The 18,477-nt window shown below is 36.7% G+C and overlaps 1 protein-coding gene across 9 annotated transcripts in view; it reads right to left on the bottom strand.

Annotated features, from left to right (window-relative positions):
- The window catches only part of MYPN (myopalladin), a 124,495-nt gene that overhangs the window by 96,216 nt on the left and 9,802 nt on the right, over window positions 1–18,477 (bottom strand). Inside the window, exons 1-2 of one of the 9 annotated variants that reach the window (XM_056796078.1) lie at window positions 6,864–8,059; window positions 3,166–3,459 (exon numbers count right to left, since the gene is read on the bottom strand). The exons of 1 other annotated variant lie outside the window; for it this stretch is intronic. The gene's annotated coding sequence lies outside the window, so the exon portion shown is untranslated. Of the gene's footprint in view, window positions 1–3,165; window positions 6,623–6,863; window positions 8,060–18,477 lie in introns of those variants that run through there. 7 more of the 9 variants (XM_056796085.1, XM_056796081.1, XM_056796073.1 and 4 more) reach the window with 7 other exon arrangements.

Here is an 18,477-nt window from a genome sequence, read left to right as displayed (position 1 = left end):
TGAACAATAATACCCCAAGTTATATATATACATGTATATATATTCAGGTATATATATGTATATATATACCTGAAGACAAAACAAAACAGTAAAAAGACGTATTGGACTTAGAGTTAGGAGAGATGTAGATTCAAATTCTGCCTCTGATACTTATTAGTTGTGTGTCTTTGACAAATTATTTTTCCTCTTTGAGCCTCAGTTTCCTCTTCTGAAAAATGGGGGCACTAATAATTGAGTTGCCTACCTAATACAGTTGTGAGAAAAGCTTTGTTATCGTTAAAGAATTATATTAATGTGTTATCATTGTTATGATAAAATGATTCTAATTGAATGCTCATGAATTCTGTGGATTATTATCACTTATTTGTGCCAATAAGCAATCTAGAAATGAATCTAAGTGGTAAAATTGAAATGTCAAAAATGTATGCTTACATTTACAACCATTTCATTCTACGTATTCTTAGCTGTTCCTTTTAAAAGCGATGTTTGATATCTGATTACTTTTTTAAGTACTTTAAAACTGATATCATCATCATTATCTTCTAGTTTTATTTTCTCCTAAGTGAGAAAACCATATAAGATGTACAGGATGCTCCAAGCTTCTTCATATAGTAGCATCACAAGGGTCATTTTCACACTTGTAGCTTCCATTACTATGTAGAGTAACACTTTTGGGGATAAACCAAGGCTGAACTTTACCAAGAAAGGGCACAGACCAGGCAAAATTGGGGATGGACTCTTGGTAACAAAAATGGCAATTCTATGCCTGTCCCTTTTTGCTGTCACAGCTTTCTAGATGGAATAAACTACTAAGATCTCCTCTTAGACATAGATCTAACTTATCCCACCCTGTATTCTATTTTTGAGCTAATGGGAGATATAGTATGCTTCAGACAGAATCATGAACAAAAGGAAAAATCATTCAAAAGGAAACAATTAAAAGATAAATTTCAAGGGACAGCATTTTCAAACTTTTCACAAAGCAACAAAATAGAATATTATTTTCATTTTGGCTGCTGTATATAACTGATTTTGTTTTTAAACCCTTACCTTCCATCTTGGAGTCAATACTGTGTATTGGCTCCAAGGCAGAAGAGTGGTAAGGGCTAAGCAATGGGGGTCAAGTGACTTGCCCAGGGTCACACAGCTGGGAAGTATTTGAGATTTGAACCTAGGACCTCCCATCTCTAGGCCTGTCTCAACTGATTTGTTTTAAGGACCATGCTTCCTTAAAATATTGTGTAATGTGTAATACTTCACCAGGCAAGAAGAATTAATCAATGTAAGGGAGATGCTTTGTAAATTTTAGTTATCAAGGAGGTAGAAATGATAATTATTCATAATTTTGGAATATTCCTTCCATAAAATTGCTCTTATGGCTATTTTCTGTCATAAAAATAATCTTCAAACAAGCAAAAGTTACCTTAAAATCATCTACTGACATTAACACCGAGATGTCTTTATCATATTTGACCACTTTAACAATAGAATTTGGATGTTTATATTATTAAGTGAACAAAGGAATTTATTTTTCTGAAATCAGTTTAGCCTACTAGGCTGATGTGATGAGCACATTCCTATTTGCTTGTTAAGGAATTAGTCGTTGAGATCACTGGTGTCAAACTCAAAAAGAAACAGATCCCCTCCAATACATAATGATTTAGAAAACCACAAGTTAACATTATCTATGTTGTATCATATTTTAGTTTATTTCCTTAAACATTTCCCAATGCAATTTTTTTTGTTGGGCTGTACTTTTGATTGAAGGGATATTCCCTATCACTTGTAAGTTCTAGTTGAGAGCAATTTCATTGATTTTGAATCTTTAAGTCAAATGAGAGCAAGTCAAATAAGGTTGTACAGGGTGTTCCTAAAATCTGGAGACTGGTCGAAACAGCTAACACTAATAAGAAGACAAGGGTTTTAAAAATAATGTGATGAGTTCTAACTGGTACTAGCCAAGAACTACAAGCAGAGGAAAAGGAGTAAATGCAGACTGTGACCACCTCCATGTGTCAGCCTCTATTACTGTAGAACTCTCTCATGTCGAAGATGTGGCTCATAACCCTATTGTAAGTCGTAAAAATTTAAATTTCCCAAAGAAAGGCTTTTGTTATTTATCAAAATTCTTGTAAGAATTGTTTTATATAGCAGAACTACAAAGCAATCGGAATGGTTTAAACAAGTGTGACATGTCATACTTTAATAACATACTAAGACAAAAACCAAAATTATTAACTTACCAGAAGGAAGATTAAGAAGAGTTGAAATGTGTAAACCTAGTTCCTTTAGCTATTTTTTCTTGATGAAAAATGATAGCTTCCTTAAATTAAGATGTAATAAAATTTTATTGACAAAACAATTCATTTTCCTAACTGTATTAATGTGATGGTCATCTCCGAGGGCAAGCGGAACTCCCTGTTAGGTCTATTCTCCATTCTTAACTGTTAAAATATTTTAAACCAATTTTTAAATCAGATATGTCCCTGTTCCTGCTTAATGTTGCAATGTATTTGGCCAAACACTTGCCACTGACAGTCAAGTATCTTTCTGATGGAAATGAAAAGGCAGCAAGAGATAGAATGGGAGAAAGAACGAGCAATGCCCTTTGAGTAGGACTGTTTCTGCAGCTGTTGTGTACATTAATCCAGGGAGCAGATCTCCCAATACTAAATTTAGCAAGACATATCCTTTTACACGAGAAAAAAAATTAAAATGAAAGTCTTAACTATGTAGCCATTATTTTAAGTTTACTTTTCTTTAAGAAGGTAATGGATGTTCCACTGGAATATTGTTTTACACAATTACTAGAATAGGTGCCTGCAAAAATGAATATCTAAATAATTCCAAATCTATACACATAAATATGTATCTGCACATAAATACATTTATATATATGTTACCTGTAGCAATTTCGTTTTGCTGGTCTTGTGTCTTAGGCCCTAAATAGGAACTAAGTTGTGGGAGAATGTTGGAAAGGAGGTGGCATTAACCCTCTCCAAAATTATTATTAAAAAGATTTGGCTTCTATTTCGTGGTCCTTTCTATGACCCAAAACACCTATTTAGAAAGATATTCGGTCTAGGCATCTATCACAGTAATTAACATTCTGAAATATGTCCACTGTCAGTGTTCTGTGGAGTGTGAATTAAGTCCATATATTACCTTTATTTTTTTAATTGTCCCAGATGAGAATCTCCAGCCCTTGCGTTCTACAGCGATGCCAATTTTCCCGGAGAACTTTAAGACGAAAGGCCAGGAGAAACATGGGAAGTCTTCACGTCCTTGGACACAGAAAGTAGCTGTCCATAGAGAGCGAGGAGTTAACAACCTTCGTCTCAGTGAAGATGGCTGCAAGAAGCTGGACAACCTGTCACCACCGAGGCCAGAGCATTTGTCAGTTTGCAGGTCCCAAGTTATTTTGAGCTGTAGAAACCATGTGCCTGTGAAACATTCCACCTGATTGGGCAGAAGAACACTGAGCAAAGGGATTCCATTGCAGAGCAGCACCTATGGGCACTGAGTTTTTCTAATTGTAGAACTTCACCTAAAGACAGATGCTCAAAGAGTAGATTGTTAATTCAGCTTTGGGACAATGCTCAATGCACAGGACATTACATTTTGTCAAAATAAAAAGCACTCATTTCAAAACAGAAAGAGAAGAGTGTAGACTTTTCTTTGTGATGAAGTCTGTAACTTACAAGAGTCTTGATTTCTCACATCAAACCACCTAAAATGTTAGGAACTTATAAGCTTGCAAACTGATATGAGATTGTGGCATATCATTTTATAGACAGAAGTGGTCCTGAGCTGTCTGAATACCAGAAGGCTGAAAAACCTGACATTAAAAGAAACAAATGAAAGGCCTTCCAAAGGAAGGAAAACAAACAAACAAGCAAACAAACTGAGAAAAAGAAGAATATGACAATAAGAGTGGTTGAGAAAGACTGTTTCAAACCCCCAATATTTCATGTTTTCAAATAAGGGTTTGCTCTATGTAGTTCTCATTCATGCCCATCAGAACCTGAGATCCTATTTTAGGAAATTGCTTTAAAAGGTAAAGAAAACAGAAAACAGATGTCTCCAATCACATTTGGGATCAAACCTAGTAAGAAAAAAAGCATTTACCTAGTCTAATATCCTCAGATATCTACTTGGTCAAAGTACAGGTTCTTAGATAACATTCTTTTTACAGTTTGATGCTACAAAGATCTGTGATCCTGTGATTATGGGTATTTGGTCCACTGATCGAGGTCTTTGCCACTCTGTAATTTAGTCTGCCTTTGAGAATTGCCCTGAAGACACTGGTAGTTGTATACATTTCCAAAAACACAAGCCTTATCAAAACCTTAGGCTGCTAAGTTTAGAATACATGCTTTCCTAACAGATCATGGACCACAGAAACATTATTCGTCTTAGTGAATAACTAAGATTTGGAAAAATCCACATTTAAAGACCCCCGACTAGTTGAATCACTCTAAAAAGAATCATTCTAATATTTTTAGCATACAAACATAATTTTCTTCTTGAAATCAAAATATTTTCTCTTAGTATAAATTTTCCCATTTTAGTAAAAGGTCTTTAATCACTTTGAAGTTACCTTGCGATGGCTATTCCTAGAATTTTGAGTAGAAACCAAATGTTTATTTACTGAAGTTAATTACTGTGATAAAAATTTTATCATAGATTTCCATGTTTACATAGCCAAAATAAAAGGTAGGGGTAAGAAAGTCATGCCAGTGGGAGAGCTAGGTGACTCAGAAGATAAAGAGCCAGACCTAGAGACAGAAGGTCCTGGGTTCAAATGTGACCTCAAACACTTACCAGCAGTGTGACCCTAGGCAAGTCATTTAACTCCCATTGATTAACCTTGACTGTTCTTCCTTGGAACCAATACTTAGTATCAATTCTAAGTCAGAAGGTAAGGTTTAAAACAAATGACAAAAAAAAAAGTCATGCCAAACTGTAAAAGATTTTTTGTTTTGCCTTAAATTAGCTCCCTTCAATAAATACACTATTCAGATAAACAATTTCTATTTTTCCTAAACTGTCTTTATAATTTCTCAGTTTTGAAAAAGCAGTGTCCTGAGAGCATTTTCTAGACTTAATTATTTTACTTTCTGTCATTAATAGGAGGTGTGGCTTCTCATAAAGTGTCCTTTTTGGGGGAGGATGTGGTGGGGAGAGCATTCTCACTTTCCCCAGTTCCTGGGTATGGTGCCAGTATTTGGAGGTGCTGGTCACTATGTGCTGCCAGGGTACACTGCTCTCAAAAGAGGCATGTCTAAGACTGGGTTAGGGCCAAGGGAAGGTGGAACCACTGGAGCAGAACTGGGATGATTGTTGTATTCAACAGCTATGCTATAGATGGCTCCCCTGAAAGGATAAGACTTTTCTTATACACCTTATAAATTAACATAGAATTTATGACAGCAGACTGTGCTACTGTACTATTGTACTATGACAGTGATATTCTCCTTTCTGTCTAGGAAAAGGATACTGACATGGGAACTGATTTACACTGCAAAGGAGAGTTAAATGGATAGCATAGTGAGATTGAGGAATGAAAGTGGAAAAAGTTAAAATAGCTTTACAAGATAAAGATCGCAGAGAAAACCACAAAGTACTTTTACTAATCTTCCACTGTTTACTCTTCCATCTAGTTATTGTGGAAGAAGCTTTTTTGGCATACTACCTTGAACTTCCTGAGAAGAGGCCATCAGTTTTAAAAAATGAGGAACTTAAATCAGCTAATATAACAGTAAAAGATGTATTAAAAAAAAAACCCTAGTAGATCTGCATTTTAGATCCCAACATTTTGATTATTTTCTGCTCAGAAGTGCATAATTCTTTTTGTAATTCAAGAATTCTGATACAAGCATGATGCTTCTATTCTCTGTCTTCCTTTTTTTTTTAAACTAGGACATAAAGGTTTTTAAAAAGTCCATCTTAAAAGTGTTTTTCTTAATCATACCACAGGTAAAAGCAAACCTTTTTTTTTTTTTTGGAGGGAGAAAGAAGATCTTACCCAAAGCAATCCTGAGTTGACTTAGACTGAGATGAAAAGAAAAGAGTTGACTTAGACTGAGATGATCCCTGGGAATGCCAAGGAATCAGAAGATCTGTGACAAAGGAAGTTATCACTTGGCTGGTAAGCCTTTGGAATAATGTACTACTAAAATAGGTCTATTTTCTGGATTTTCTGCTTTTCTGCCAATCCCTGCTATGTTTCAAAAAAAAAAAAAGTATTTTCCGTGTATAAAAGTTATTATATGCTGAATCTGAAGTGCTCAGAGAGTTTTGATACCACTTCTGCCTCAGAGGTAAAAATGATCTCTGCGTCATCTGACTTTGTGTTAAGGATAAGTTTCTGCCCAATCTAGAGTACAGTGTTTTCTAACATAAAATGCTGAAAGAAACTTGGTTGTTCAAATTCATAAGGGATCTGCTACTGAAAATTTTTCAAATGAGAAAATTCCACAGCACAGGTTAGTACTTGGCTATTTGAAAAAATCAAGTTTCCCAGAAGTAGATTATAAGCCTTATAGTTTGCTTTAAAATGACATATTATTATCCAATTATAACTAATCAATGAATTATAACTAATTTTGATCATTTCTTCAAATTATTCAATATATTTAAAATTATTTGGAAACAATAATAGATTACATTTATATAGTGTTGTAAGATTTATAAAGCGCTTTACCTCTGGTAGCTTGTTTGACAATAGTGAAGCATAACTGAATTATAAAGAAAACATTTGCCCTGAGAAAATAAGAAGCATGAGAAATATTCACAGCAAAATTTTTAAAAAGCAAATAAAAAATAACTCAAAAAGTGGATACACATAAATCTATAGTTACCTCTTTTGGTGGCAGTACAATCCCTTCCCCAACTGGCAAATGTACCAATCCAAGTCTAACTGCTTAGCTTATATACATCACAAAAGTAACATTAGAGAAATTGGATACTGCAGTGATGAGGGATATTTACAGGATTCCAAAGAAGATACAAGGAACAGTCCTTTAGAACAGACTGCTCTTTGAAAGTAACTTTTATATCTTGATTTGCAACAAATGGAGGCAAAACACCCACACATGATCCACAAAAACCAAAAAGGGTTTTAAAAATTGCTTGTTGAATGAATGAGAAAAATAACAGAAACAGGCTTGTGTGAACTATCCATGGAAGAGAAGTATTGAGTGGAAAAATTCTAAAGAAAAAAGATATTCACAGAAAGACAAGACAATCAATGTTGGTGCAACATGTGTAAATCCTTGGGCTTGTACTCTATTTGATACAGAGCTAAATATGGAGTCGATGATGAGCAAATGAGAAAAAACGACAATTATGACTTTTCAAAGGTAATTTCATGAGTTTTCCAGGTTGTCTCCAGAGCATGAAAAGTCCTTGTATTCATTTCAGCAATCTTTTCTGGTTCATCCTCTTCCTTTAGGCTCCTAAGTCTGGGTATCCTCCAAAGCTCAGCCCTTGGCCCACTTTTCCTATTTGTTTAGGCTATTCACCTTGATGATGTCATTCACTCCCATTGTATCTATGCAGATGACTCTCAGACCTATATCTCCTACCCCACTTTCTCAGGAAAGCTTCAGTTCTGCATTTCCAGCTCTGCCAAATGTTTGTATCTAGATACTGCTCAACACCTCAAACTCGAAATGTCAAAAGCTGAACTCATCACCTCCCTTAAACACATCCTTCTTTCCAACTTCTCTCTTTCTCTTAGGGTTGCCCCAATCCTCCCAGGTATCCACAAATATCCTGATTCATCTATGGCTTTACAGGGATGACTGAATCCAAAGGATCCTTGAATGGATACTATTTGTGCATGGTCACATTGACTTAAAAGATCCAGTTAGAGCTGCCCAAGAAAGAAAGTGAAGTTTTAGGTAATCAGGTAGAGTCATAATAATGGTCAGATCCCTGGTATTTGTATTTTGGATTCCTAATTTTCATATGAAAGCCAGTCGCTGAAATACCTAGTACAGTCTTTCCACCCATCTCAGCTTTTGGGTTTAGTGCTCTGTAGATATCTCAAATGAACCCTGTTTTTCCTTCCTTCCTTCCTTCCTTCCTTCCTTCCTTCCTTCCTTCCTTCCTTCCTTCCTTCCTTCCTTCCTTCCTTCCTTCCTTCCTTCCTTCCTTCCTAACTTCCCTCCTCTTTCTTTCTTTCTTTCTTTCTTTCTTTCTTTCTTTCTTTCTTTCTTTCTTTCTTTCTTTCTTTCTTTCTTTCTTTCTTTCTTTCTTTCTTTCTTTCTTTCTTTCTTTCTTTCTTTCTTTCTTTCTTTCTTTCTTTCTTTCTTTCTTTCTTTCTTTCTTTCTTTCTTTCTTTCTTTCTTTCTTTCTTTCTTTCTTTCTTTCTTTCTTTCTTTCTTTCTTCCCTTGACTTCCTGGTCTCCATAGTCCCAAGATGGAACTGACCTTCTTCTCACCTGGAATTCTGATGAATAATTGATGAATAAGATGTTGGTTCTGCATTGAGTAGGAAATGATAATCAACAATGGAACTTGGCCATCAACTAGCCTTCTTTAAATAATCAATCAGTTGTCATTTTGTAGATCATATCTTTACATTATTTCTTCTATCATCTTATACTTTCTACCTTCATAACCTTTTCTCTGGTTCACACCCTCATCATCTCTGGACCTGAACTTTTACAAGAGTTTTCTAGTTGGCCTCCTTGCTTCAATTTCTCCCTACTCTAGTTTATCCTCCACTCAGCTGTTCAAGTGATCTACATGAAGTATAGCTGTGACTGTGTCATTTCCCTAACCAATAAACTCCATTAGCTTCCTATTGCCTCCAGAATCAAATATAAAATCCTCTGTGTGGCTTTTGAAGCCTTTCACAATCTGGTCCCTTCCTACTTTTCTAGGTTTATTATATCTTATCCAGTCTTCCTACTCTACAATCCAGTGATACTGGCTTCTTGCTCTTCTTTTCAGGAGACTTTATTTCCTAAATCCATATATCCTTGATCTCTTCCTGTCCCCATTCCTCCAGCAAATCACTTTTACTATTCTTCCCATTTTCTTATTTTGAATATCTCCCTTAACTGACTTCTTCCCTGTTATTTACCAACATGTCCATATCTTTAAAAACCTTTCCTCTATCCTGCTATCATTACTAATTATTGTTCTCCATCTTTACCCTCCTTTGAGAGGACCTCTTGAGAGAGTCGCCTAAACTAGGTAGCTCTGCTTCTTCTCCTTTCACTCTCTTTTCAACCCTTGGCAGTCTAGGAACTAATCCTATCATTCATTTGAAACTGCCCTCTCCAAAGTTACTAGTGATCTCTTAATTGCCAAAACTAAAGGCCTTTTTCTCAATATTTCTATTTTTCTTAACCTTTCTTGAAGCTTTTGACACTATTGATCATCTTCTTATGCATATTTATTCTCCTTCCATAGTTTTTGTGATACTGGTTCTCTTCCTATCTATTCAACATTTCCTGTTCCTTTGCTGAATTTTCATCCAGATTAAATCTGATTAACCATAGGGGGCAGCTGGGTGCCTCAGTGGATTGAGAGCCAGGCCCAGAGATGGGGAGATCCTGAGTTCAAATCTGGCCTCAGACACTTCCCAGCTGTGTGACCCTGGGCAAGTCACTTAACCCCAATTGCCTAGCCCTTACTACTCTTCTGCCTTGGAGCAGATGCAGTTTTGTGTATTGACACAGTTTTGATTCCAAGGCAGAAGGTAAGGGTTAAAAAAAAAAAGTCTAGTAACCATAGGTGCCATTCAAAGCTAGGTCCTTTTCTCATTCTATATTATCTAACTTGGTGATATCATCAGATCTCTCTCATGGGTTCAAGTATCATCTCTATACAAATAATTCTCAGATCCATATATCTAACCCTTATCTCTCTGCTGATCTTTATTCCTGCATCACTCATTGTTATTTGGGTATCTCAATTTAGATTTCCAAAAAGCATCTCAAACTCATCATGTCCAAAGTAATTCTCATTATCTTTCTCATTAAGTCCTTCCCTTTCCCCAACTTCATTATTGCTGACATGAGCACAACCATCCTTTCATTTACCCAGGCTCATAATCTCAATATCATCCTGAACTTTTAATCATTCCACATATCCAAACCATTACCAAATCTTACCTTTTATACCTTCCCATCTCTCCTAGATGTCCCTTTCCACTCATTTGAAAGTCTAAAGTTTATTTCTGTGAAATTTATTGTAAATTATCTTTCCCCACAAAGAAACTTATTTTAAAAATGGGTTGAAAATTTTAATTTGGCTTCCTATGACTATCAATATATTACTAAAGAAAAGCAAAACAGTATTTGGAATGATGTGTGAACTGCAAAAGGTATGTGTATTGCTGTATTGACAGTACTTCTATAAATAGATTTAAAGCAATATTTCTTATTATTGATGATCGTTATGTTCATATTCAAGTTCCTATATCCTGGGCAAAATCATAAGAGAAAAGAAATTACATTTGACTAAGTCACATATTCTATTGATCACATGGAATGTTATATCTTTGGGGAAGTATTCTTTTGGGGTACCATTTTAGAATCCAAGTCCACAATTCTCTTAACTGGAAAGATATTATTAGATGTATTTTGTAATGTAGTATAAAGATACATTAACTAGAAAGATACACCAAGTGTTCTTTGAGGTTGAAAACAATGAAAATAAGGAAAGAAAATGTGGGAGGAAAATTCTGGAAAGTAGCAAGTGCAGGCAGGACTTTTGCACCCAGATAATAATTGGTATCTTAATTGTGAGATGATACTATATTATAGATGGACAAAGTGACCTCCTGCAGTCTTTTTCAACCATGCAATTTTGTAATTTATTACAATAAACTGGGGCAATAGGTTGTCATGGCATGTACTAAGTGAGAGGGGAAGAGATGTGGCTGGTGGATAGGAAAATGGAAATAGGACAGAAGCACATACTTTTGAACTTGGGTTGATTTTTCTTTTGTTCACTATATACTTGCTAATATCATTTAAGATTTTAGTTTTTCTTTAAGTGAAATAAAAATACTTTAGTTTTATTTTCTTGTCATTAGCTTTTTTATTTTGCGAGTCATATGTGAGATAATAACAGTTTGGGACTATTCTATTCATAACATTATGCAGTGAATCTTTTAAATGCCAGGATGCCAGGCCCTGGTGATTTCAATCAGATTCTATTTTTAGGGTTGGTAGACATCTCAGAAGGCTAAAAACAAAGCTCAGTGTTCTTACACATGACACAAGCAACTACAATATCACTAATGATATAAATAGTAATTATTCAGATTAGGCCTCAATGTTAATTAAATCAAGAATAGCTATGAAAGGGAAAACACTCAAGTTTAACCACTGAAGAGGATTTTTTCTTGTATTAGCCTAACAAAGGAAAAAAACAAATTGCTTTCTTCTGTTAGTTTCATATAGTTGATTGTGAGGAGTGGGGAATGGTGGCAGAATTCTTCATTTTTGTGGACAAAGTAAGCAGAAAGAAGAATTGTACCATTTGGTTTGTCATCTACATCCAGTGGACACAATACAATTTGTTGAATGGCTACAGTAAGATTTGATAACTACTTGAAAAATTATCATTCTAATAATGGTGATATTCTCCAAATGAACAAAGACTGAAATACATAGGATCAAAGATCCATCCCCTCAGTTATCCCTTCTAAAAAGAGAGGCAGAGATAATATCGCAGGGAAGGATTTCTCAAAAACAGAAAAGATCAGACGTGGGATTTTTATTTTAAAAAGTGACCAAGAAGTTGCCACTGTAATATTCCTATGTGTTTGGACTGACTGCCTGATGGCTGGGGCTGGGGGGTGGTGGTGGTCTGAGTCCCCATTGGGAATTCTGGGATTAGCAGCCCCACCAAGACTCTGAGCCAGAGGCTTGATTTCCTGTGGTAGCAGGAAGATTTTGAATCAGTTTGGACTCTGAGAAGCAAAGAGTCTACTGAGGAAAAGAAGGGGTGGGGGTCAGGACTGGAAAATGACCAGTAAGAGAATCATGGTGATCTGGACTTGGCAGGATCCTTGCAGCCTATGGAGTCAGGCCCTGAGGACCAAGAATAGCAGTGGACAAAACTCCACTGGAATAAAGAATTCAGAGTGAATCTGTTGGGTGTGATCACCCCTTTAAGAATTGGGATATAGGTTCAAACCTGGCCTCAGACACTTCCCAGCTGTGTGACCCTGGGCAAGTCACTTGACCCCCATTGCCTAGCCCTTACCACTCTTCTGCCTTGGAGCCAATACACAGTATTGACTCCAAGACGGAAGGTAAGGGTTTATAAAATTAAAAAAAAAAAAGAATTGGGATAATCTGTGGGTAGTCAGTCAACAAGAATTTTAAAAGTACCTACTATGTGCCAGTCACTGTGCTAAGTTCTGAATATCCAAAAAAAACTTGGGGGGGGGGATAGCTCTCAAGGAGTCACAGTCTTATGGTGATGGTTTTTATTTTCTCTCCTCTTCCCCGATCCCTGTCTGGAACTGGATTTTTTTTTTAATGTGATTTTCCTTGCTATTCCTTTAAGTTGTTTCTTTATCCAGACTGCATTTGAAATGCATTGATTCAGCATGACTGTCAGGGTTTCATTATCTATACAGGGGTCCCAGGTGTCTTAGTGCCATTAGTTACTTTTAATTATATCAGAGTAGAAATGCCTCCAACAAATCATTTAGAGACAGTTATTTAAATTTTCTTTTAAGTTTTTTAAAATTTGAGAGTTTTGAATAATTTATTCTAAATTTTAACAAAATGGATACCTGAAAAATATTTATAGCTGCACTTTAATGGTCAGCCAAAAAATTAGAAAACTAGGGGATGTCCTTCAATTCGGGAATGGCTGAACAAATTGTGGTATATGTTGGTGATGGAATACTATTGTGCTCAAAGGAATAATAAACTGGAGGAATTCCATGTGAATCAGAACAACCTCCAGGAATTGATGCAGAGTAGAAAGGAGCAGAACCAGGAGAACATTGTACACAGAGACTGATACACTGTGGCACAATCAAATGTAATGGACTTCACTAGTGGCAATGAAGTTATCCTGAACAATTCTGAGGGATCCATGAGAAAGCACTATCCACATCCAGAGGAAAAACAAACTCCTTGATCACATGGGTTGATGGGGAATAGGATTGGGGATGTAGATTCTAAATGATCATCCTAGTGCAAACATCAACAACATGAAAATAGGTTCTGATTCAGGTCACATGTAATACCAGTGGAATTGCTCATTGGCAATGGGAGGGAGAAGGGAGGAGGGGAAGGAGAGAATATGAATCATGTAACAATGGAAAAATATTCTAAATTAACTAAATAAATAAGTTTAAATTTTTTTTTAAAAGGGTACCTGGCCAACTATAACTGTTTCTAGAAGACATTTTCTCTGGTAGATGAATTGCTGGCTTGGCCATGTTAGTCACCTGATCTATCTCCATTTGGGGAAGGGGATCATGTCAAAACTGTCATGTGTGAATCAAGGCTTCATTCTTTATGTATTTTAAAGATTAAGATTATAAATGCAATTGTTTCAGTTAGTAAGTAGCAATGATCAAAGTTTTCATAAAGTTTGAAAATACCACAGAGGCAGCTAGATGGGTCAGTGGTTTGAGATCCATGTCCAGAAATGGAGGGAGGTTCTGGGTTCAAATGTGACCTCAGACACTTTCCTAGTTGTAGTGACCCTGGGGAAGTCACTTAATCTCCATTGCCTAGTCCTTACCCCTTCCTGCCTTGCACTAATACACAGCATTGATTCTAAGATAGACAATAAGGGCTTTAAAAAAAATGAAGATAAAATGAAAACCCACCAGAAATATGTGTGGCACCAAGATAGTGGTCTCTTTTGAATTTTAATGAGAAAGATACCAATATTTAAAAATAATTAATTTTAAACTTTCTATTTTTTAAGTTTGTGGTATTTATACTTCTAAGATTATTAAACCTTTAAAAACCACCATTTCTAGAACCATTTCAAAGAATAACAGAGAAAAGATCTTGTTTTACTCATCTCTATAGAGCAAACTTCTAGTGTTTCCCATATATATTATATATGCATATACATACAAATGGTGCTTATACATACATTTAATTACATATACATATATATAAGGAATGAGTTCTTTATATATATGCCCAAACATATATAGAAATACTTTTTATTATGTCCCTTGTTTTGTTTTTTTTTAAATCTTTCCTTTAAAACCTTCTGTCTTAGAATCAATTATTGTGGATTGGTTCCAAGGCAGAAGGCTAAGGGCTAGGCAATGGGAGTTAAGTGACTTGCCCAGGGTTACCCAGCTAGGAAGTATCTGATGTCAGATTGAACCCAGAATATCCTATCTCTAAACCTGGTTCTCAATCCACTGAGTCAACTAGCTGTCTCCTAGAGATACCTTTTAGAGGTTTCTTGTATGAAAAAATAGTTGGCATTAGTTTTCTTATCTGTTGCTGCCTGAAGCTACAAATTAATATTTTCATGGGTGGACACCTGAGAAGAAAAATGGAAACTGTGGGAAAATGGGTAAAGGGGCGAGAGAGAAAGAGAGAGAGAGAGAGAGAGAGAGACGAGAGAGAGAGAGAGAGGAGAGAGAGAGAGAGAGAGAGAGAGAAAGAGAGAAAGAGAGAGAGAGAGAGAGAGAGAGAGAGAGGAGAGAGAGAGAGAGAGAAGGAGAAAGAGAGAGAGAGAGAGAGAAAAGAGAGAGAGAGAGAGGGAGAGGGGGGGAGGGAGGGAGGGAGAGGGAGGAGAGAGAGACAGAGAGGCAGAGACAGAGAGAGAGAGACAGACAAAGAGAGGAGAGAGAGACGAGAGAGGAGACAGACAAAGAGAGAAAAAGAGAGAGAGAGGGAGAGAGAGAAGAGAGAGAGAGAAGAGAGACAGAGAGACAGACAGAGAGACAAAGAGAGAGAGACAAACAGACATACATACAGACAGACAGATAGACAAAGAAATACAGACTCAGAGACAAGGAGTTAAAAAACATGGCTCCATCCTTCGTGCTCTTCTGATGGTACTGAGAGAGAGAGTGATCTGCATATGTCCCCAAACTTTTATTGGAGAATTTAGGAATGTGGAGTGGGAGGTAGCTAATGAACACATGACATGGAATAGGTTTTAACATTGGCTCAATTGACAATCATGTAATGAAAGAGGAGGAGGTTAATCAAACATGTGTCTTGGTAAGGATGTGGTCTAACAAGGAGATAACTAGTACCCTGTGGCAGCTAACGCCCTGCCCAGGAATTCTTTTGACCTTTGGACTGAAGTTTTAGGAAATACAATGATCAATCAGTAACATGACCATGTGTCTGGTATATATTTAATTAGGCTACAATGTCAATACATCAATAATACTTTCAGGATGATAATGTACCTGAGATGCTACATTATCCCGATGCCCATCTCATTTATTGCATTGTTTAATTCATACAGATTTAAAGTTATAATTGAAAGACTGAATTTTTCCACTTCTTGATTTTAACTCTTTTTTTTTAGCTTCTTCCTCTTTTTTGAATCAGTATTATATCCCTAGTTTTGCTTATACTACTTTGATACTAGTGTACTCTCATACTCTCCATCCCTTGCTCTCATTTGCCTATCTTGCCCAAATCTTTGAATTTACCTTAATTCTGATTTCACTTTATTGTATTTACTTCATTATCTGTTTCTCTCCTCTTTGACTTTTTCTTTCCCTTCCACCTTATTCCCCATCACATACCCTGATTTGGTGATTTAGTGACAGTGTCCTCGTGGTTCCTCAGACAAAACAATTTATCTCCAGATTCCAATAATTTTCACGGATGCTCTCCCATGCCTGGAGTGCTCTCCTTCTCATTTCTACTTCCCGACTTCCTTCAAGTCTCAGCCAAAATCTTACCTTTCCTGGAAGCTTTTGCCGGTCCTCCTAATTTGAGTGCCTTTCTCTGATTTGTCCTGTATATAACTTGTTTGTACATAGGCACTTGCTTATTGTCTTCCTCTTAGAACATTGAGGGAAGGGACTGTTTTTGCCTTTCTTTTTGTATACCCAGCTCTTAGCACAGTGCCTGGAACATATTATGCTCTTAATAAACGCTTGTTAACTGACTGACTTTATATTTGATCTTGGAGGAATAAAGATCCACTGGAATTTGTTGGGTAAAAAGTGGCAACTGAGTGGAGAATGGTTTGGAGTGGGAAATATTTAAGGGAAGAAGACCAATTTGAAGGCTAATTGCAATAGTTGATGAAGGGCTGAACTAGGTAGGGGCTATGTCTACTAGAGAGAAAAGGGTACATGTAAGAGAAATTATAGAGAAATAAATGACAATACTTGGCCACTGATTAGATATTAGGTGAGAGAGAGAGAGAGAGAGAGAGAGAGAGAGAGAAAGAGAGAGAGAGAGAGAGAGAGAGAGAGAGAGAGAGAGCGAAGGAGAGAGAGAGAAAGAGAGAGAGAGAGACAGAGAGAGAGAGAGAGAGAGAGAGAGAGAGAGAGAGAGAGAGAGGAGAGAGAGAAGAGAGAGAGAGAGAGAGAGGAGTTTTAAGGCTGATACCAAGGTTTTGAGCCCGGGTGACTGAAAGACCATGGCACCTTCAATAATAAGAGGAAGGTGGGTCTTTGGGGAAAGATAATGAATCCTACTTTGGACATCTTGACTTTGAGATACCCATGGGACATCCAGTTTGAAATGTCCAATAAGTAGTTGATGAGGAAGGACTAGAGCTCAGAAGAGAGACTAAAGTTGAATAAATGAATCTTGGAAACATCTTTTCTACAGATGATAGTTGAACGTGTAAGACTTAATGAGATAATTAACTGAAAAGGTCAAGGATAAAGCTTTGGGGGATTAATATAGTTAGTAGGAAGGATAAATATAGAAAAAGAGACTAAGGATTGGTCAGATAAGTAGAAAGAGAAACAAGAGCAGAGTTATGAGAACCTATCAAGGAAAACATTCAGGGGACAAACTGGTCTGCAGTGAGATTAAAAGAATGAGAATTCAGAAGAAGTCATTAGATTTGGCAATTAAAAGATCATTGGTAACTTGGGAGAGATGGATTTCATTTGAGTGAGGATGCTGGAAGCCAAAGAGAGTTTAGAAGAGAATGAGAGAAGTTTCATTTTTGTTTTTCTAAATGTAGCATCTACTAGAGTTCTTGGCATGTGATATAAATGTTAGTTGATTGGTTAATGAATGAATAATAAGTTGGCCTTAGATTTGGGCAGATTAGATATTGAGTTGGGTCTTACTTGGGGAACAGCATGGTATTTTCAATTATCTCCAAAAGCTTTCCACTGAAAAGGCCAAATATTCCTCTGTATTATTGTTGTTTAGTTGTTTTTCAGTTGTGTCTAATACTTCATGATTCCATTTGGGATTTTCTTAGCAAAGCTACTACTTTGCTATTTCTTCCTCCAGCTCATTTTATTGATGAGGAAACTGAGGCAAATAGGATCACATAGGTACCAAGTAACTGAGGCTGTATTTGAATTCAGGTCTTCCTGACTCCAGGCCCAGCACTCCATTCACTGAATCACTTAGCTGTCCTTACCCTACTGTGGAGCTACTAATATTAAATCATATTATCTAAGATGAAGGAAAATTATAAATAATTCAAAGGCAAAGGAAAGAGGTATAGTACTTCCCCTACTCCTTCACCTTTTCAGGTCCCATCAGGATCTCTTCCTCTCATCCTTCTGCCAATTCTTTCCTTTCTCTCCCCCCAACCCCTGCCCTCTTCCCCCTGACTTGAATGTTAATTTCTCTCCTTACCCTGCAGGAAGGAGCCTAGAGTATTTGCTTTATTTCAACCATTGGATTATTCCCTTTTCCCCAACAGTTGCCCCCACCAGCCCCTGACTTCAGAGTGGACATGAGCACTAAGGTTTTTATGAGTGCCAAGTCACTGATTATAATCTTTTTGGTAAAGGACCTTCTGCCATCACACTCTAAGAAGTATCAGACTTTGCCATCTGTCATACTGCTGGTCCCTCTAGATCCCAGGCATGATGCTAATGGATCTGAGGACCTTTGGGCCTTTCCGTCTACCTTGAAGCTGAACTCTCCAATGTGTTGTATTTTTCAGGTCAAAAGAAGGCTCCTTGAAAAGAGAGATTTCCCTTTATTTCTAGCCTTTTACCTTAGCACAGTGCTTGACCTACAATGAGAATTTAATAAATGCTTTTCATTCATTTGCTCATGTTACCAATCACAACGGGCATGTAAGAAATGGTGAAAATGGCATTACTAGAGAAAAGGATGATTGTAAATGGCAGTGAGAAGGCAGAGCAAAGGTGACAGAGGAGCAAGAAGCAGTACAGTGAGTCCCCCTTCCCATTCCCCCCACCCCAGAACAAACAGCTCCTCCAAATAGAACCACAAAATTTGCCAGACCAAATCCTTATGGGGAAATCCATTAAAAGTTACATCAAGTTCAACCCTCATAGCATAGGAAACCAATCAGAGAGCTCTGAGG

This window comes from Monodelphis domestica, chromosome 1 (genome assembly GCF_027887165.1).
Source record: "Monodelphis domestica isolate mMonDom1 chromosome 1, mMonDom1.pri, whole genome shotgun sequence".
In the NCBI taxonomy this organism is placed as follows: Eukaryota; Metazoa; Chordata; class Mammalia; order Didelphimorphia; family Didelphidae; genus Monodelphis; species Monodelphis domestica.
This window is presented reverse-complemented; position numbering and strand designations above follow the sequence as displayed.